General features: G+C 46.8%; 1 long non-coding RNA gene across 1 annotated transcript in view; it reads left to right on the forward strand.

Annotated features, from left to right (window-relative positions):
- The window catches only part of LOC139393204 (uncharacterized), a 30,033-nt gene extending 11,009 nt beyond the window's left edge, over nucleotides 1-19,024 (forward strand). Inside the window, exons 2-4 of the long non-coding RNA XR_011629752.1 lie at nucleotides 11,893-12,246; nucleotides 15,780-15,929; nucleotides 16,102-19,024. This is a non-coding gene — a long non-coding RNA (uncharacterized lncRNA). The remainder of the gene's footprint in view (nucleotides 1-11,892; nucleotides 12,247-15,779; nucleotides 15,930-16,101) is intronic.
- Nucleotides 19,025-21,784: the final 2,760 nt, after the last annotated feature.

Raw genomic sequence — 21,784 nt, forward strand, 5'->3', positions numbered from 1 at the left:
GGCAGAACTGGGGTTGTGGAGTGCAGTATGTCTGGTTGGTTTAGTGGCAGGCAGAACTGGGGTTGTGGAGTGCAGTATGTCTGGTTGGTTTAGTGGCAAGCAGAACTGGGGTTGTGGAGTACAGTATGTCTGGTTGGTTTAGTGGCAGGCAGAACTGGGGTTGTGGAGTACAGTATGTCTGGTTAGTTTAGTGGCAGGCAGAACTGGGGTTGTGGAGTACAGTATGTCTGGTTGGTTTAGTGGCAGGCAGAACTGGGGTTGTGGAGTACAGTATGTCTGGTTGGTTTAGTGGCAGGCAGAACTGGGGTTGTGGAGTACAGTATGTCTGGTTGGTTTAGTGGCAGGCAGAACTGGGGTTGTGGAGTACAGTATGTCTGGTTGGTTTAGTGGCAGAACTGGGGTTGTGGAGTGCAGTATGTCTGGTTGGTTTAGTGGCAGAACTGGGGTTGTGGAGTACAGTATGTCTGGTTGGTTTAGTGGCAGAACTGGGGTTGTGGAGTGCAGTATGTCTGGTTGGTTTAGTGGCAGGCAGAACTGGGGTTGTGGAGTGCAGTATGTCTGGTTGGTTTAGTGGCAGGCTGAACTGGGGTTGTGGACTACAGTATGTCTGGTTGGTTTAGTGGCAGGCTGAACTGGGGTTGTGGGGTACAGTATGTCTGGTTAGTTTAGTGGCAGGCAGAACTGGGGTTGTGGAGTACAGTATGTCTGGTTGGTTTAGTGGCAGGCTGAACTGGGGTTGTGGAGTACAGTATGTCTGGTTGGTTTAGTGGCAGGCTGAACTGGGGTTGTGGAGTACAGTATGTCTGGTTGGTTTAGTGGCAGGCAGAACTGGGGTTGTGGAGTACAGTATGTCTGGTTGGTTCAGTGGCTGAACTGGGGTTGTGGAGTACAGTATGTCTGGTTGGTTTAGTGGCAGGCTGAACTGGGGTTGTGGAGTACAGTATGTCTGGTTGGTTTAGTGGCAGGCAGAACTGGGGTTGTGGAGTACAGTATGTCTGGTTGGTTTAGTGGCAGAACTGGGGTTGTGGAGTGCAGTATGTCTGGTTGGTTTAGTGGCAGGCTGAACTGGGGTTGTGGAGTACAGTATGTCTGGTTGGTTTAATGGCAGGCTGAACTGGGGTTGTGGAGTACAGTATGTCTGGTTGGTTTAGTGGCAGGCAGAACTGGGGTTGTGGAGTACAGTATGTCTGGTTGGTTTAGTGGCAGGCAGAACTGGGGTTGTGGAGTACAGTATGTCTGGTTGGTTTAGTGGCAGGCAGAACTGGGGTTGTGGAGTACAGTATGTCTGGTTGGTTTAGTGGCAGGCAGAACTGGGGTTGTGGAGTGCAGTATGTCTGGTTGGTTTAGTGGCAGGCTGAACTGGGGTTGTGGAGTACAGTATGTCTGGTTGGTTTAGTGGCAGAACTGGGGTTGTGGAGTGCAGTATGTCTGGTTGGTTTAGTGGCAGGCTGAACTGGGGTTGTGGAGTACAGTATGTCTGGTTGGTTTAGTGGCAGGCTGAACTGGGGTTGTGGAGTACAGTATGTCTGGTTGGTTTAGTGGCAGGCAGAACTGGGGTTGTGGAGTACAGTATGTCTGGTTGGTTTAGTGGCAGGCAGAACTGGGGTTGTGGAGTACAGTATGTCTGGTTGGTTTAGTGGCAGAACTGGGGTTGTGGAGTGCAGTATGTCTGGTTGGTTTAGTGGCAGGCAGAACTGGGGTTGTGGAGTACAGTATGTCTGGTTGGTTTAGTGGCAGGCAGAACTGGGGTTGTGGAGTACAGTATGTCTGGTTGGTTTAGTGGCAGGCTGAACTGGGGTTGTGGAGTACAGTATGTCTGGTTTGTTTAGTGGCAGGCAGAACTGGGGTTGTGGAGTACAGTATGTCTGGTTGGTTTAGTGGCAGGCAGAACTGGGGTTGTGGAGTGCAGTATGTCTGGTTGGTTTAGTGGCAGGCTGAACTGGGGTTGTGGAGTGCAGTATGTCTGGTTGGTTTAGTGGCAAGCAGAACTGGGGTTGTGGAGTACAGTATGTCTGGTTGGTTTAGTGGCAGAACTGGGGTTGTGGAGTACAGTATGTCTGGTTGGTTTAGTGGCAGGCAGAACTGGGGTTGTGGAGTACAGTATGTCTGGTTGGTTTAGTGGCAGAACTGGGGTTGTGGAGTACAGTATGTCTGGTTGGTTTAGTGGCAGGCAGAACTGGGGTTGTGGAGTACAGTATGTCTGGTTGGTTTAGTGGCAGAACTGGGGTTGTGGAGTACAGTATGTCTGGTTGGTTTAGTGGCAGGCTGAACTGGGGTTGTGGAGTACAGTATGTCTGGTTGGTTTAGTGGCAGGCTGAACTGGGGTTGTGGAGTACAGTATGTCTGGTTGGTTTAGTGGCAGGCAGAACTGGGGTTGTGGAGTGCAGTATGTCTGGTTGGTTTAGTGGCAGGCAGAACTGGGGTTGTGGAGTACAGTATGTCTGGTTGGTTTAGTGGCAGAACTGGGGTTGTGGAGTGCAGTATGTCTGGTTGGTTTAGTGGCAGGCAGAACTGGGGTTGTGGAGTACAGTATGTCTGGTTGGTTTAGTGGCAGGCAGAACTGGGGTTGTGGAGTACAGTATGTCTGGTTGGTTTAGTGGCAGGCAGAACTGGGGTTGTGGAGTACAGTATGTCTGGTTGGTTTAGTGGCAGGCAGAACTGGGGTTGTGGAGTACAGTATGTCTGGTTGGTTTAGTGGCAGGCAGAACTGGGGTTGTGGAGTACAGTATGTCTGGTTGGTTTAGTGGCAGGCAGAACTGGGGTTGTGGAGTACAGTATGTCTGGTTGGTTTAGTGGCAGGCAGAACTGGGGTTGTGGAGTACAGTATGTCTGGTTGGTGTAGTGGCAGGCAGAACTGGGGTTGTGGAGTACAGTATGTCTGGTTGGTTTAGTGGCAGGCAGAACTGGGGTTGTGGAGTGCAGTATGTCTGGTTGGTTTAGTGGCAGAACTGGGGTTGTGGAGTACAGTATGTCTGGTTGGTTTAGTGGCAGGCTGAACTGGGGTTGTGGAGTGCAGTATGTCTGGTTGGTTTAGTGGCAGAACTGGGGTTGTGGAGTACAGTATGTCTGGTTGGTTTAGTGGCAGAACTGGGGTTGTGGAGTACAGTATGTCTGGTTGGTTTAATGGCAGGCTGAACTGGGGTTGTGGAGTACAGTATGTCTGGTTGGTTTAATGGCAGGCTGAACTGGGGTTGTGGACTACAGTATGTCTGGTTGGTTTAGTGGCAGGCTGAACTGGGGTTGTGGACTACAGTATGTCTGGTTGGTTTAGTGGCAGGCAGAACTGGGGTTGTGGAGTGCAGTATGTCTGGTTGGTTTAGTGGCAGGCAGAACTGGGGTTGTGGAGTGCAGTATGTCTGGTTGGTTTAGTGGCAGGCTGAACTGGGGTTGTGGAGTACAGTATGTCTGGTTGGTTTAGTGGCAGGCAGAACTGGGGTTGTGGAGTACAGTATGTCTGGTTGGTTTAGTGGCAGGCTGAACTGGGGTTGTGGAGTGCAGTATGTCTGGTTGGTTTAGTGGCAGGCTGAACTGGGGTTGTGGAGTACAGTATGTCTGGTTGGTTTAGTGGCAGGCAGAACTGGGGTTGTGGAGTACAGTATGTCTGGTTGGTTTAGTGGCAGGCAGAACTGGGGTTGTGGAGTACAGTATGTCTGGTTGGTTTAGTGGCAGGCTGAACTGGGGTTGTGGAGTACAGTATGTCTGGTTGGTTTAGTGGCAGGCAGAACTGGGGTTGTGGAGTACAGTATGTCTGGTTGGTTTAGTGGCAGGCAGAACTGGGGTTGTGGAGTACAGTATGTCTGGTTGGTTTAGTGGCAGGCAGAACTGGGGTTGTGGAGTACAGTATGTCTGGTTGGTTTAGTGGCAGGCTGAACTGGGGTTGTGGAGTGCAGTATGTCTGGTTGGTTTAGTGGCAGGCTGAACTGGGGTTGTGGAGTACAGTATGTCTGGTTGGTTTAGTGGCAGGCAGAACTGGGGTTGTGGAATACAGTATATCTGGTTGGTTTAGTGGCAGGCAGAACTGGGGTTGTGGGGTACAGTATGTCTGGTTGGTTTAGTGGCAGGCAGAACTGGGGTTGTGGAGTACAGTATGTCTGGTTGGTTTAGTGGCAGGCTGAACTGGGGTTGTGGAGTGCAGTATGTCTGGTTGGTTTAGTGGCAGGCAGAACTGGGGTTGTGGAGTACAGTATGTCTGGTTGGTTTAGTGGCAGGCAGAACTGGGGTTGTGGAGTACAGTATGTCTGGTTGGTTTAGTGGCAGGCAGAACTGGGGTTGTGGAGTACAGTATGTCTGGTTGGTTTAGTGGCAGAACTGGGGTTGTGGAGTGCAGTATGTCTGGTTGGTTTAGTGGCAGGCTGAACTGGGGTTGTGGAGTGCAGTATGTCTGGTTGGTTTAGTGGCAGAACTGGGGTTGTGGAGTGCAGTATGTCTGGTTGGTTTAGTGGCAGGCAGAACTGGGGTTGTGGACTACAGTATGTCTGGTTGGTTTAGTGGCAGGCAGAACTGGGGTTGTGGAGTACAGTATGTCTGGTTGGTTTAGTGGCAGAACTGGGGTTGTGGAGTGCAGTATGTCTGTTTGGTTTAGTGGCAGAACTGGGGTTGTGGAGTACAGTATGTCTGGTTGGTTTAGTGGCAAGCAGAACTGGGGTTGTGGAGTACAGTATGTCTGGTTGGTTTAGTGGCAGAACTGGGGTTGTAGAGTGCAGTATGTCTGGTTGGTTTAGTGGCAGGCAGAACTGGGGTTGTGGAGTACAGTATGTCTGGTTGGTTTAGTGGCAAGCAGAACTGGGGTTGTGGAGTACAGTATGTCTGGTTGGTTTAGTGGCAGAACTGGGGTTGTGGAGTACAGTATGTCTGGTTGGTTTAGTTGCAGAACTGGGGTTGTAGAGTGCAGTATGTCTGGTTGGTTTAGTGGCAGGCAGAACTGGGGTTGTGGAGTACAGTATGTCTGGTTGGTTTAGTGGCAAGCAGAACTGGGGTTGTGGAGTACAGTATGTCTGGTTGGTTTAGTGGCAGAACTGGGGTTGTAGAGTGCAGTATGTCTGTTTGGTTTAGTGGCAGAACTGGGGTTGTGGAGTGCAGTATGTCTGGTTGGTTTAGTGGCAGAACTGGGGTTGTGGAGTACAGTATGTCTGGTTGGTTTAGTGGCAGGCAGAACTGGGGTTGTGGACTACAGTATGTCTGGTTGGTTTAGTGGCAGGCAGAACTGGGGTTGTGGAGTACAGTATGTCTGGTTGGTTTAGTGGCAGGCAGAACTGGGGTTGTGGAGTACAGTATGTCTGGTTGGTTTAGTGGCAGGCAGAACTGGGGTTGTGGAGTACAGTATGTCTGGTTGGTTTAGTGGCAGGCAGAACTGGGGTTGTGGAGTACAGTATGTCTGGTTGGTTTAGTGGCAGGCAGAACTGGGGTTGTGGAGTACAGTATGTCTGGTTGGTTTAGTGGCAGGCAGAACTGGGGTTGTGGAGTACAGTATGTCTGGTTGGTTTAGTGGCAGGCAGAACTGGGGTTGTGGAGTACAGTATGTCTGGTTGGTTTAGTGGCAGGCAGAACTGGGGTTGTGGAGTACAGTATGTCTGGTTGGTGTAGTGGCAGGCAGAACTGGGGTTGTGGAGTACAGTATGTCTGGTTGGTTTAGTGGCAGGCAGAACTGGGGTTGTGGAGTGCAGTATGTCTGGTTGGTTTAGTGGCAGAACTGGGGTTGTGGAGTACAGTATGTCTGGTTGGTTTAGTGGCAGGCTGAACTGGGGTTGTGGAGTGCAGTATGTCTGGTTGGTTTAGTGGCAGGCAGAACTGGGGTTGTGGAGTGCAGTATGTCTGGTTGGTTTAGTGGCAGAACTGGGGTTGTGGAGTACAGTATGTCTGGTTGGTTTAATGGCAGGCAGAACTGGGGTTGTGGAGTGCAGTATGTCTGGTTGGTTTAGTGGCAGGCTGAACTGGGGTTGTGGAGTACAGTATGTCTGGTTGGTTTAGTGGCAGGCAGAACTGGGGTTGTGGAGTACAGTATGTCTGGTTGGTTTAGTGGCAGGCTGAACTGGGGTTGTGGAGTGCAGTATGTCTGGTTGGTTTAGTGGCAGGCTGAACTGGGGTTGTGGAGTACAGTATGTCTGGTTGGTTTAGTGGCAGGCAGAACTGGGGTTGTGGAGTACAGTATGTCTGGTTGGTTTAGTGGCAGGCAGAACTGGGGTTGTGGAGTACAGTATGTCTGGTTGGTTTAGTGGCAGGCTGAACTGGGGTTGTGGAGTACAGTATGTCTGGTTGGTTTAGTGGCAGGCAGAACTGGGGTTGTGGAGTACAGTATGTCTGGTTGGTTTAGTGGCAGGCAGAACTGGGGTTGTGGAGTACAGTATGTCTGGTTGGTTTAGTGGCAGGCAGAACTGGGGTTGTGGAGTACAGTATGTCTGGTTGGTTTAGTGGCAGGCTGAACTGGGGTTGTGGAGTGCAGTATGTCTGGTTGGTTTAGTGGCAGGCTGAACTGGGGTTGTGGAGTACAGTATGTCTGGTTGGTTTAGTGGCAGGCAGAACTGGGGTTGTGGAATACAGTATATCTGGTTGGTTTAGTGGCAGGCAGAACTGGGGTTGTGGGGTACAGTATGTCTGGTTGGTTTAGTGGCAGGCAGAACTGGGGTTGTGGAGTACAGTATGTCTGGTTGGTTTAGTGGCAGGCTGAACTGGGGTTGTGGAGTACAGTATGTCTGGTTGGTTTAGTGGCAGGCAGAACTGGGGTTGTGGAGTACAGTATGTCTGGTTGGTTTAGTGGCAGGCAGAACTGGGGTTGTGGAGTACAGTATGTCTGGTTGGTTTAGTGGCAGGCAGAACTGGGGTTGTGGAGTACAGTATGTCTGGTTGGTTTAGTGGCAGGCAGAACTGGGGTTGTGGAGTACAGTATGTCTGGTTGGTTTAGTGGCAGGCTGAACTGGGGTTGTGGAGTGCAGTATGTCTGGTTGGTTTAGTGGCAGGCAGAACTGGGGTTGTGGAGTACAGTATGTCTGGTTGGTTTAGTGGCAGGCAGAACTGGGGTTGTGGAGTACAGTATGTCTGGTTGGTTTAGTGGCAGGCAGAACTGGGGTTGTGGAGTACAGTATGTCTGGTTGGTTTAGTGGCAGAACTGGGGTTGTGGAGTACAGTATGTCTGGTTGGTTTAGTGGCAGGCAGAACTGGGGTTGTGGAGTACAGTATGTCTGGTTGGTTTAGTGGCAGGCAGAACTGGGGTTGTGGAGTACAGTATGTCTGGTTGGTTTAGTGGCAGGCTGAACTGGGGTTGTGGAGTGCAGTATGTCTGGTTGGTTTAGTGGCAGAACTGGGGTTGTGGAGTACAGTATGTCTGGTTGGTTCAGTGGCAGAACTGGGGTTGTGGAGTACAGTATGTCTGGTTGGTTCAGTGGCAGAACTGGGGTTGTGGAGTACAGTATGTCTGGTTGGTTTAGTGGCAGGCAGAACTGGGGTTGTGGAGTACAGTATGTCTGGTTGGTTTAGTGGCAGGCAGAACTGGGGTTGTGGAGTACAGTATGTCTGGTTGGTTTAGTGGCAGAACTGGGGTTGTGGAGTACAGAAAAACACGTTTTATGGTTTTACACAGAAATAGGCTTGACTCTTTAGTCAACCTGATAACAGTGTTCTTTGAACCCTTCAAATAAAATAGAGAGCGACAGAGAGAGAGGAGGAAGAGGAGTGGGGGGAGAGGTAGCAGAGAGAGAGAGAGGAGGAAGAGGAGTGGGGGGAGAGGTAGCAGAGAGAGAGAGAGAGGAGGAAGAGGAGTGGGGGGAGAGGGAGCAGAGAGAGAGAGAGAGAGAGAGGAGGAAGAGGAGTGGGGAGAGAGGTAGCAGAGAGAGAGAGAGAGGAGGAAGAGGAGTGGGGGGAGAGGTAGCAGAGAGAGAGATTAGTTTAGTGCTGTGTGAAAGGCTGGCAGACTGTCTAATTGAGCCACTGCCAGCCAGGATCTTTTCAGAGCAGGCTCTTCACCAAGGCTGAAACCAAATGGCACTACTTTTGACCAAGGCCAATAGGGAATGGGATGCTATTTGGGATGCAGGCCATTCCTGTCTCTGTATCTCATCATGTAAAACTACCGTGTCGGATTCAGTTAACAAGTCTCGAGTAGCCTGTTTCTACTTCAACGGGTCTCCAGTTTCTACTTCAACGAGTCGCCAGTTTATACTTCAACGAGTCTCCAGTTTCTACTTCAACGAGTCGCCAGTTTCTACTTCAACGAGTCGCCAGTTTCTACTTCAACGAGTCGCCAGTTTCTACTTCAACGAGTCGCCAGTTTCTACTTCAACGAGTCGCCAGTTTCTACTTCAACGAGTCTCCAGTTTCTACTTCAACGAGTCGCCAGTTTCTACTTCAACGAGTCGCCAGTTTCTACTTCAACGAGTCGCCAGTTTCCACTTCAACGAGTCGCCAGTTTCTACTTCAACGAGTCTCCAGTTTCTACTTCAACGAGTCGCCTGTTTTTACTTCAACGAGTCGCCTGTTTCTACTTCAACGAGTCGCCAGTTTCTACTTCAACGACTCTCCAGTTTCTACTTCAACGAGTCTCCTGTTTCTACTTCAACGAGTCGCCAGTTTCTACTTCAACGAGTCGCCAGTTTCTACTTCAACGACTCTCCAGTTTCTACTTCAACGAGTCTCCTGTTTCTACTTCAACGAGTCGCCAGTTTCTACTTCAACGAGTCTCCAGTTTCTACTTCAACGAGTCGCCTGTTTCTACTTCAACGAGTCGCCTGTTTCTACTTCAACGAGTCGCCAGTTTCTACTTCAACGACTCTCCAGTTTCTACTTCAACGAGTCTCCTGTTTCTACTTCAACGAGTCGCCAGTTTCTACTTCAACGAGTCTCCAGTTTCTACTTCAACGAGTCGCCTGTTTCTACTTCAACGAGTCGCCTGTTTCTACTTCAACGAGTCGCCTGTTTCTACTTCAACTACTCTCCAGTTTCTACTTCAACGAGTCTCCAGTTTCTACTTCAACGAGTCTCCTGTTTCTACTTCAACGAGTCGCCAGTTTCTACTTCAACGAGTCGCCAGTTTCTACTTCAACGAGTCGCCAGTTTCTACTTCAACGAGTCGCCAGTTTCTACTTCAACGAGTCGCCAGTTTCTACTTCAACGAGTCGCCAGTTTCTACTTAAACGAGTCGCCTGTTTCTACTTCAACGAGTCTCCAGTTTCTACTTCAACGAGTCGCCAGTTTCTACTTCAACGAGTCGCCAGTTTCTACTTCAACGAGTCGCCAGTTTATACTTCAACGAGTCTCCTGTTTCTACTTCAACGAGTCTCCAGTTTCTACTTCAACGAGTCGCCAGTTTCTACTTCAACGAGTCGCCAGTTTCTACTTCAACGAGTCGCCAGTTTCTACTTCAACGAGTCGCCAGTTTCTACTTCAACGAGTCGCCAGTTTCTACTTCAACGAGTCGCCAGTTTCTACTTCAACGAGTCGCCAGTTTCTACTTCAACGAGTCGCCAGTTTCTACTTCAACGAGTCGCCAGTTTCTACTTCAACGAGTCTCCAGTTTCTACTTCAACGAGTCGCCTGTTTTTACTTCAACGAGTCGCCTGTTTCTACTTCAACGAGTCGCCAGTTTCTACTTCAACGAGTCGCCAGTTTCTACTTCAACGAGTCGCCAGTTTCTACTTCAACGAGTCGCCTGTTTCTACTTCAACGAGTCGCCTGTTTCTACTTCAACTACTCTCCAGTTTCTACTTCAACAAGTCTCCAGTTTCTACTTCAACGAGTCGCCTGTTTCTACTTCAACGAGTCGCCAGTTTCTACTTCAACGAGTCGCCAGTTTCTACTTCAACGAGTCGCCAGTTTCTACTTCAACGAGTCGGCAGTTTCTACTTCAACGAGTCGCCAGTTTCTACTTCAACGAGTCACCAGTTTCTACTTAAACGAGTCGCCTGTTTCTACTTCAACGAGTCTCCAGTTTCTACTTCAACGAGTCGCCAGTTTCTACTTCAACGAGTCGCCAGTTTATACTTCAACGAGTCGCCAGTTTCTACTTCAACGAGTCTCCTGTTTCTACTTCAACGAGTCTCCAGTTTCTACTTCAACGAGTCGCCAGTTTCTACTTCAACGAGTCTCCAGTTTCTACTTCAACGAGTCGCCAGTTTCTACTTCAACGAGTCGCCAGTTTCTACTTCAACGAGTCGCCAGTTTCTACTTCAACGAGTCGTCAGCCCTGGATCTCCTGCTTACTCCAGACCAGGCCCTAGATCTCCTGCTTACTCCAGACCAGGCCCTGGATCTCCTGCTTACTCCAGACCAGACCCTAGATCTCCTGCTTACTACAGACCAGGCCCTAGATCTCCTGCTTACTCCAGACCAGGCCCTGATCTCCTGCTTACTCCAGACCAGGCCCTGATCTCCTGCTTACTACAGACCAGGCCCTGATCTCCTGCTTACTCCAGACCAGGCCCTGATCTCCTGGTTACTCCAGACCAGGCCCTGATCTCCTGCTTACTCCAGACCAGGCCCTGATCTCCTGCTTACTCCAGACCAGGCCCTGGATCTCCTGCTTACTCCAGACCAGGCCCTGATCTCCTGCTTACTCCAGACCAGGCCCTGATCTCCGGGACTGAAAGAGGAAGTGGCGTGGCGAAAGAGAGGCCAAGCGAAGTGGCATCCTGACGAGACTACGTCGACAAGCAAATAGACCGCCATTGACCATCGATCTCTAATGTTGAGGAAGTTTTAAGATAGAATGATAAGCTGTAGTCCACGCTATTTACCAAGAGAGTTCATCTATACGTTTGATAGCTGTCTATTCCCCACCATAAACCCATACTTGGCACTAAGACTGCACTCAAAGAGCTGAACGGGGCCATAAGTAAACAAGACAATGTACTGTTCAGAGGCAGCCTTTTTCTTGGCCAGTGATTTTAATGCAGGGAAACTGAAATGCATCCGACCTTATTTTTTACGAGTATGTCTCCTGTGCCACTTGAGGCAACAAAACTCTAAATCACCTTTACTCCACACACAGAAACACATACTAAGCTCTCCTTTGCCTTCCCTTTGGAAAATCTGACCAGAACTCTCTGTTTCTTACAAGCTGAAACGCATGTGGTCCGATGAAGCGGATGCTAAGCTACAGGACTGTTTCGCACAGACTGGAATATGTTCTGGGACTCATCCGATAACACTTAGGAGTTTACCACATCAGTCACCTGCTTCATTAATAACTGCATCAATGACATCGTCCCTACAGTGACCGTGCGTACGTACATATCCTAACCAGAAGCCATGGATTACAGGCAACATCCGCACTGGGCTAAAGGCTAGAGATGGAGCTTTCAAGGAGCCGACACTCCCTCTACAGGAGTGTCTGACCCCTGCCCTCTACACAAGGGTCTGACCCCTGTCCCCTACCTACTACCCTCTACAGGAGTGTCTGGCCCCTGACCCCTGCCCTCTACAGGAGGGTCTGACCCCTGTCCCCTACCTACTACCCTCTACAGGAGTGTCTGGTCCCTGACCCCTGCCTACTACCCTCTACAGGAGTGTCTGACCCCTGCCCTCTACAGGAGGGTCTGACCCCTGTCCCCTACCTACTTCCCTCTACAGGAGTGTCTGACCCCTGTCCTCTACCCTCTACAGGAGTGTCTGGCCCCTGTCCCCTGCCCTCTACAGGAGTTTCTGACCCCTGTCCCCTACCTACTACAGGAGTGTCTGTCCCCTGCCCTCTACAGGAGTTTCTGACCCCTGTCCCCTACCTACTACAGGAGTGTCTGACCCCTGTCCCCTGCCCTCTACAGGAGTTCTGACCCCTGTCCCCTGCCCTCTACAGGAGTTTCTGACCCCTGTCCCCTGCCCTCTACAGGAGTTTCTGACCCCTGTCTCCTTCCTACTACCCTATACAGGAGTGTCTGGCCCCTGACCCCTGCCCTTTACCCTCTACAGGAGTGTCTGAATCTGCCCACCCCTGTCGTCGACCCTGAGGGCGTGGCGTGTGTTCAACCAACCAGAGCCCCGTGGACCTGTGACGTCACTGTGACATCATCATGTTCCCCTCCGTGACCCGTATCCTCCCCTCTAGGGTGTCATCGCCGCTCCTCCTGGCCACCATGTTGATGCTGGCGGCCGCCGGCCCCGTCTCGGGATCGGACGCAGAGACGTGTTTCTCCCGACAGCATCAGAACGCCATAGTGAATGTCCGCCAGGCGCTGGTCCGACCGACCACCGTCATGGACTCCAGAGTCACCCAATCAGAGAGAGACTGTGTTCTGGCCTGCTGCTCAGAGGACGTCAAGCCAGGTAGGGGAGAAACAACATGCAATAACACACAATAACACACACAATAACACACAATAACACACAATAACACACACACACAATAACACACACAATAACACACAATAACACACAATAACACACAATAACACACAATAACACACACACACAATAACACACACAATAACACACAATAACACACAATAACACACAATAACACACACACACAATAACACACACAATAACACACAATAACACACAATAACACACAATAACACACAATAACACACAATAACACACAATAACACACACACAACAACACACAATAACACGCAATAACACACACACACAATAACACACACACACAATAACACACAATAACACACAATAACACACAATAACACACAATAACACACAATAACACACAATAACACACTCACACACACAATAACACACAATAACACACAATAACACACAATAACACACAATAACACACAATAACACACAATAACACACAACAACACACAATAACACACAATAACACACAATAACACACAATAACACACACACACAATAACACACAATAACACACACACACAATAACACACAATAACACACTCACACACACAATAACACACAATAACACACAACAACACACAACAACACACAACAACACACAACAACACACAACAACACACAATAACACACACACACAATAACACACACACACAATAACACACAATAACACACAATAACACACACACACAATAACACACAATAACACACACACACAATAACACACAATAACACACACACACAATAACACACAATAACACACAATAACACACACACACAATAACACGCAATAACACACAATAACACACAATAACACACAATAACACACAATAACACACAATAACACACTCACACAATAACACACACACAATAACACACACACGCAATAACACACAATAACACACAATAACACACAATAACACACAATAACACACAATAACACACTCACACAATAACACACACACAATAACACACACACACAATAACACACTCACACAATAACACACAATAACACACAATAACACACAATAACACACTCACACAATAACACACACACAATAACACACACACACAATAACACACACACACACAATAACACACAATAACACACAATAACACACACACACAATAACACACAATAACACACAACAACACACAACAACACACAACAACACACAACAACACACAATAACACACAATAACACACAATAACACACACACACAATAACACACAATAACACACACAATAACACACAATAACACACGACAACACACGACAACACGCGACAACACGCGACAACACGCGATAACACGCGATAACACACAATAACACACAATAACACACAATAACACACAGTAACACACAATAACACACACACACACGCAATGACACACACACACAATAACACACAATAACACACAATAACACACACAATAACACACTGTAATACGCAATAACACACACACACAATAACACACAATAACACACACACACAATAACACACAATAACACACAGTAACACACAATAACACACACACACACGCAATGACACACACACACAATAACACACAAAAACACACAATAACACACAATAACACACACAATAACACACTGTAATACGCAATAACACACACACACAATAACGCGCAATAACACACACACACAATAACACACAATAACACACAATAACACACAATAACACACAATAACACACAACAACACACATGCAGTAACACACACAATAACACACAATAACACACAATAACACACAACAACACACAGCAACACACAATAACACACACACACAATAACACACAATAACACACACACACAATAACACACACACACAATAACACACAATAACACACAATAACACACAACAACACACAACAACACACAATAACACACAATAACACACACACACAATAACACACAATAACAATAACACAGTGGAACTTTCAAACAGAAGGATTGTTAGTCGTGATACTTGGTATTGGTAGAGGAGAGACAACATGGTGGAACTATCAAACAGAAGGATTGTTGGTCGTGATACTTGGTATTGGTAGAGGAGAGATAACATGGTGGAACTATCAAGCAGAAGGATTGTTAGTCGTGATACTTGGTATTGGTAGAGGAGAGATAACATGGTGGAACTATCAAGCAGAAGGATTGTTAGTCGTGATACTTGGTATTGGTAGAGGAGAGATAACACGGTGGAACTTTCAAACAGAAGGATTGTTAGTCGTGATACTTGGTATTGGTAGAGGAGAGACAGCACGGTGGAACTTTCAAACAGAAGGATTGTTGGTCGTGATACTTGGTATTGGTAGAGGAGAGACAACACAGTGGAACTTTCAAACAGAAGGATTGTTAGTCGTGATACTTGGTATTGGTAGCCTCTTTGGGAAAGGTGTACCGCTAGCGCCCGGCCTCGACAACATCCGGTGAAATTGCAGAGCGCGATATTCAAAATACAACATTTGTAGTATTAAACATTCATGAAAATACAAGTGTTATACATCTGTTAAAAGCTTAACTTCTTGTTAATCCAGTCGCTTTGTCAGATTTCAAAAAGGCTTTACGGCGAAAGCGGCCCGCGTACAAAAGCATTAAAAACATTTTCCAACCAAGCAGAGGCATCACGAAAGTCAGAAATAGCGATAAAATAAATCACTTACCTTTGAAGATCTTCTTCTGTTTGCAATCCCAAGGGTCCCAGCTACACATCAAATGGTCGTTTTGTTCGATAAAGTCCTTCTTTATATACCAAAAAAGTCAGTTTAGCTGGCGCGCTTCATTCAATAATCCACCGGTTTCCCCTCGTTCAAAATGTTTTACAAAATGAATCCCGAATGTTACCAATAAGCTTCGTCCAAACAAGTCAAACAACTTTTATAATCAATCCTCAGGTACCCTAATATGTAAATAAAGGATCAAATTTAAGACGGAGAATAGTATGTTCATTACCGGAGATAAATAACCAAGCGTGCCCTCTAATCCACGCGCGTCATAACACTACAGCCAAAATGGGAGACACTTAGAAAAACTACAAATTCTAGCTCTTATTCTTTTTTAAACAGCCTAAAACTCTTTCTAAAGACTGTTGACATCTAGTGGAAGCCCTAGGAACTGCAACCTGGGAGGTATTCATTTTTATATTCCCATAGACAGCCATTATAATGAGAGGTGAGGTGAGCCCCCCAAAACAATTCCCGGATGGATTCTCCTCGGGTTTACGCCAGCTATATCTGTTCTGTTATATTCACAGACATTATTTTAACAGTTTTTGAAACTTTAGAGTGTTTCCTATCCAATACTACAAATTATATGCATATCCTAGCTTCTGGGCCTGAGTAACAGGCAGTTTACATTGGGCACCTCCTTCATCCAAACTTCCGAATACTGCCCCCTATCCATAAGAAGAATTGTTAGTCGTGATACTTGGTATTACTCTCCGTGTCTGATTGCTCTCTCCCCTCAGGTATAAAGTGTACCCTGGCTGTGTTCAACCCTCACAAGCCCTCTGAGCCTCCCAACAACCACAACTGTCATCTGTTCCACTGCCAGAGTGAGCAGGACTGTCCCCTCCTGACTGCTGAACAGGGCATCAACACATACGACATCTTCAAAGGTGAACGCATCTTCCTTCAACTAAACGTCTGGGCCCTGGTCCCCAGCTCTATGTAGAGAATAGGGGTCCATGTCAGACGTACTAGTTGTTTGTGTGCTCTTGTCTTGTTTTTGTGTTTCACAGAGTCTTTCATCTCTGCGTGAGTTATGTTCTGATGTCATGTTTTCCATAGGTTTGATTCATCCCACCACGGGGATACCTACTCCACCTTCCACAATCCAACCAACTACTGCTACTGCTACTGCTACTACTACTACTACTACTACAACACCTACCATCAGACCACAACCCACTACTACTACCACCACGGGGATACCTACTCCACCTTCCACAATCCAACCAACTACTGCTACTGCTACTACTACTACTACAACACCTACCATCAGACCACAACCCACTACTACTACAACGACCACCACTAAACCTACCACCACAACCACACCACAACCTACTACTACCACCACTACACCTACCACCACACCACAACCCACTACTACTACCACCACTACAACCACACCACAACCCACTACTACTACCACCACTACACCTACCACCACAACCACACCACAACCCACTACTACTACTACTACTACCACCACTACACCTACCACCACACCACAACCCACTACTACTACCACCACTACAACCACACCACAACCCACTACTACCACCACTACACCTACCACCACACCACAACCCACTACTACTACCACCACTACAACCACACCACAACCCACTACTACCACCACTACAACCACACCACAACCCACTACTACCACCACTACACCTACCACCACAACCACACCACAACCCACTACTACTACTACTACCACCACTACACCTACCACCACAACCACACCACAACCCACTACTACTTCTACCACTACTACACAACATACTACCACAACGACACAGCTGACAACCACAACAAAACAACCCTCTTTAATGATAGTAACAATGCCTGTTATAACACGACCGACTCCAACCACTACTACAACAACACAACAAACAACATCCTGGCCACGACCAACTCCAACCACTACTACAACAACACAACAAACAACATCCTGGCCACGACCAACTCCAACCACTACTACAACAACACAACAAGCAACATCCTACAACAATACTCCTACAACAATATCTACAATAACCACTATGAACAGAAAGCCCAATAAACCTCCCAAAAAAACTAACAAATTGTCTAAAAAACCCAAACCACATCCTGCCACTACTACTACCACTACAACAACAACAACAACTTCTTTACCTGTCTCAACTACACCCCGCAGAGACCCAGACCCCATCAGAACTACTGAAAAACTCCAGCCAGCCACTGAGCCAGCTACCTCCACCACCACTTCTACTGGTGCTACTGCCACCACTAAGAGCCCAGCAGCCATTGAGCCCCTGATCCCAAGGACAACACCAGAAAACGAGCTGGTGCTGGTGCCCAAGGGGGTCCAGGCAGCCCCAGCCTCCCCAGGGACAGAGGGTCAGGGCGGGGGGAAGGAGGTGGCAGGGCGGGGGGCTCTGAAGAGCTCCCTGGTGGCTGTGGTGGTGGTAGGCCTGGCCATCCTGACTCTGGCCCTGGCTGTGGTTGGACGTAAGGCCATGGAGTCATTCGACCGGCGACACTACACCAGGCTGGAGCTTAACGACCTACACTACGAGGTGTGATTGAACCTTTACATACACACACACACACACACACACACACACACACACACACACACACACACACACACACACACACACGTCCAGGTTCACAAAGAGGGATAATAAACAAGACACACGGGGAAAGAAAGGTGCACCATGCAAAAATAATATGTTTCTCTTCAGTTTGCTCTGTTTTAATTAAATCGTTTCTTTAACCACATATTTATTAGATAAGAAACATGTTCAGTTTAATTTTAAGAGCATATCAATGTACTGTCATTCATTACAACACAATAACAATAGTGTCGTTGAACAGACCCCTCTTCTAGTATTCTACAACAGTAGAGAGATATCAGAGGGCTCTATAACAGTAGAGAGATATCAGAGGGCTCTAGAACAGTAGAGAGATATCAGGGGGCTCTAGAACAGTAGAGAGATATCAGAGGGCTCTAGAACAGTAGAGAGATATCAGAGGGCTCTAGAACAGTAGCGGGATATCAGAGGGCTCTAGAACAGTAGAGGAATATCAGAGGGCTCTAGAACAGTAGAGAGATATCAGAGGGCTCTAGAACAGTAGAGAGATATCAGAGGGCTCTAGAACAGTAGAGAGATATCAGGGGGCTCTAGAACAGTAGAGAGATATCAGAGGGCTCTAGAACAGTAGCGGGATATCAGAGGGCTCTAGAACAGTAGAGGAATATCAGAGGGCTCTAGAACAGTAGAGAGCTATCAGAGGACTCTAGAACAGTAGAGAGATATCAGAGGGCTCTAGAACAGTAGAGAGATATCAGAGGGCTCTAGAACAGTAGAGAGATATCAGAGGACTCTAGAACAGTGGAGAGATATCAGAGGGCTCTAGAACAGTAGCGGGATATCAGAGGGCTCTAGAACAGTAGAGGGATATCAGAGGGCTATAGAACAGTATAGAGATATCAGGGGGCTCTAGAACAGTAGAGAGATATCAGAGGGCTCTAGAACTGTAGAGAGATATCAGAGGGTTCTAGAACAGTAAATAGATATCAGAGGGCTCTAGAACAGTAGAGGGATATCAGAGGGCTCTAGAACAGTAGTGAGATATCAGAGGGCTAAGGAATAAAGAACCTTAAGCAGCAATATCTCTATTCCAACAACTCAGGAACCCTCTGAATTTAAGGTTATAGTGTAATTTGGGTGAACTATCCCTTTAAGCAAACAGAAAACACAAAGTGATAGCCTCCCCTATGTGCAAGAGAGTCATTGGAGGCTGGTCAAGGGAGGACGGCTCATAATAATGGCTGGAATGGAATAGATGGAACGGAGTCAAACACTGGGAAGAAACCAAGTCTAGAAGTGTTTGATGCCTGTCTATTCATTCCAGCCATTACTATGAGTCCCTCCTCAGATTCAAGATGGCACCAGCCACCACTGATAAGTGTACTGACTGAGACCTTTAAAAGAGGAGCAACTGACTGAGACCTGTTAAAGAGGAACAACTGACTGAGACCTTTAAAGAGGAACAACTGACTGTGACCTTTAAAGAGGAACAACTGACTGAGACCTTTTAAAGAGGAACAACTGACTGTGACCTTTTAAAGAGGAACAACTGACTGAGACCTTTAAAGAGGAACAACTGACTGAGACCTTTAAAGAGGAACAACTGACTGAGACCTTTAAAGAGGAACAACTGACTGAGACCTTTTAAAGAGGAACAACTGCACAGTGTGTTAGGTACAATAAGTCTTGCCTTTCTCTTCTGCATGTTTAACCATCTACAGCCATATGATGATGTCTGTGGACTGCTTGTTTCTAATCACCAACTCCAATCTAAATGTCTGACTGACTTTAAACATGTGTTTTTCACCGTGCTGTATGCTGTGGGTTAATTCCTTTGCTTCTGGCAGAGTTCTGGACGAACACAATGATGGATGCAAATCTTGTACAATCTGATGCACTATGGTATCCTATGTTTTTTGATATAACACACTTCTTTTTAAATGGTAGGATTGTTTTCATAGGTAGATGACACTGGTCGCACACTATTTTCATACGTCGATTTGTATTGTGTACTGTGTGAGTATCCACTTATACAGAAGGAATGTGTGAGATTACTGACTGACTGAGTGGAATGGAGAAATGCCCACTTGTAGGTTAGATGTAATACTACGATGTACCACAGGGTGGCGCAGCATTGATGTAATACCACAATGTACCACAAGGCGGCACAGCTATCTTAGAAACCACTACTGACTTCTTATTGGCATGCAGCGCAGTCACTTTAAACCACGTCACACCACTCGGGAGCATGGAGCCAAATTTAATATCATTTTGCACAAAATGATAACCTTGTTTATTACTGGTATTGCTTAGATAATTTGTAAGGTGTGTACTTTGGTCTTGTTTTGTGAAGTGTTGCTTTCCAATCACTTTGGGATTAGATGTTTTATTAACTGAATTCTTGTAAGAAAATAAAAAAATGTGATTTTTGAATAATGTTTGTGGTGGTATTTGAATCTACTTTTATCTCACGATGAAGTGGTTTGGAAATAAAGAAGCACACAAAGCTTTGCAGTCAAAATATAACAGTTGTTGTTCGTTCTTGTTAAGGGTTTGTACTGGAGGAGAAGTCCGGGGCAGGAGAGCAGAACAGTAGTGAACAGGCACACTTTTTTATTCCGGGCCAACGAAAGAACCAAAGTACATAAATGTGCCCAAACACGGAACAACAGACAACAAGTCTGGCGCGTAACAATACCCACATAACATAAAAACAATGTCACACAAAGACATGGAGGGGAACAGAGGACTAAATACATGCAGTGTGGTTGGGGAATGAAAACCAGGTTTGTAGGGAACAAGACAAAACAAATGGAAATATGAGAAATGGAGCGGCGATGGCTAGAAAGCCGGTGACTTCGAACGAACAAGGAGAGGAGCCCACTTCGGAAGTCTTGACAGTTCTATAAACGATGAAAAGTATTCTCTCTGTCTCTCACACACACACACACACACACACACATGATCCTGTCCCGTTTGCTACATTTCCATTTTAGTCATTTAGCAGACGCTCTTATCCGGAGCAACTTAGTTTAGTTTAGTTTAGTTTATTTTTTATTTTTACAGGGACCGTGCACATTAATCAACGTTTCAGTAAAAGTGCCGGTTTTAGCCAGCCGGCTAATTTTCAACCGCAGTCCCTGGGCAGGTTATTAAAAACAATTACAATATAGACAATAGCAGCATAGAACAAGCAAGACATAGCAACATAGGACAAGCAAGACATAGCATACAGAGCAACATAGGACAAGCAAGACATGGCATACAGACAGAGCAACATAGGACAAGCAAGACGTAGCATACAGAGCAACATAGGACAAGCAAGACATGGCATACAGACAGAGCAACATAGGACAAGCAAGACATAGCATACAGAGCAACATAGAACAAGCAAGACATAGCATACAGACAGAGCAACATAGGACAAGCAAGACGTAGCATACAGACAGAGCAACATAAAACAAAAAGCAGCAAGACAAAATTCATAAAAGCAACAAAGTGTTTCCACACCTCACAAGCTACAGACAACAGACAACATGGAAAGCGGCAACACACAGCTAGGGACCATGTTCACAAATCTGATTGACCTTTAGCCATGTCTTCAAGCATTTTGTGAAAGTGTGATATGTGGTGCAGTTATGTGTGTCTGATGGCAGTGTATTCCAGACATGGGAAGCTCTCACAGAGAATGAGAAACTTAAAAGGGGCAATTAGGGTCAAATACATTACTCAAGGGCACATCGGCAGATTTTTCACCTAGTTGGTGAAGCCTATAACTCTATTGGACTGGATGGTCCTATAGTTGGCCTGTAGCTCTATTGGACTGGATGGTCCTTTAGTTGGCCTGTAGCTCTATTAGACTGGATGGTCCTATAGTTGGCCTGTAGCTCTATTGGACTGGATGGTCCTTTAGTTGGCCTGTAGCTCTATTGGACTGGATCATCCTTTAGTTGGCCTGTAGCTCTATTGGACTGGATGGTCCTTTAGTTGGCCTGTAGCTCTATTAGACTGGATGGTCCTTTAGTTGGCCTGTAGCTCTATTGGACTGGATGGTCCTTTAGTTGGCCTGTAGCTCTATTAGACTGGATCGTCCTTTAGTTGGCCTGTAGCTCTATTAGACTGGATGGTCCTTTAGTTGGCCTGTAGCTCTATTAGACTGGATG

The sequence above is a fragment of the Oncorhynchus clarkii genome, chromosome 33 (assembly GCF_045791955.1).
Source record: "Oncorhynchus clarkii lewisi isolate Uvic-CL-2024 chromosome 33, UVic_Ocla_1.0, whole genome shotgun sequence".
In the NCBI taxonomy this organism is placed as follows: domain Eukaryota; kingdom Metazoa; phylum Chordata; class Actinopteri; order Salmoniformes; family Salmonidae; genus Oncorhynchus; species Oncorhynchus clarkii.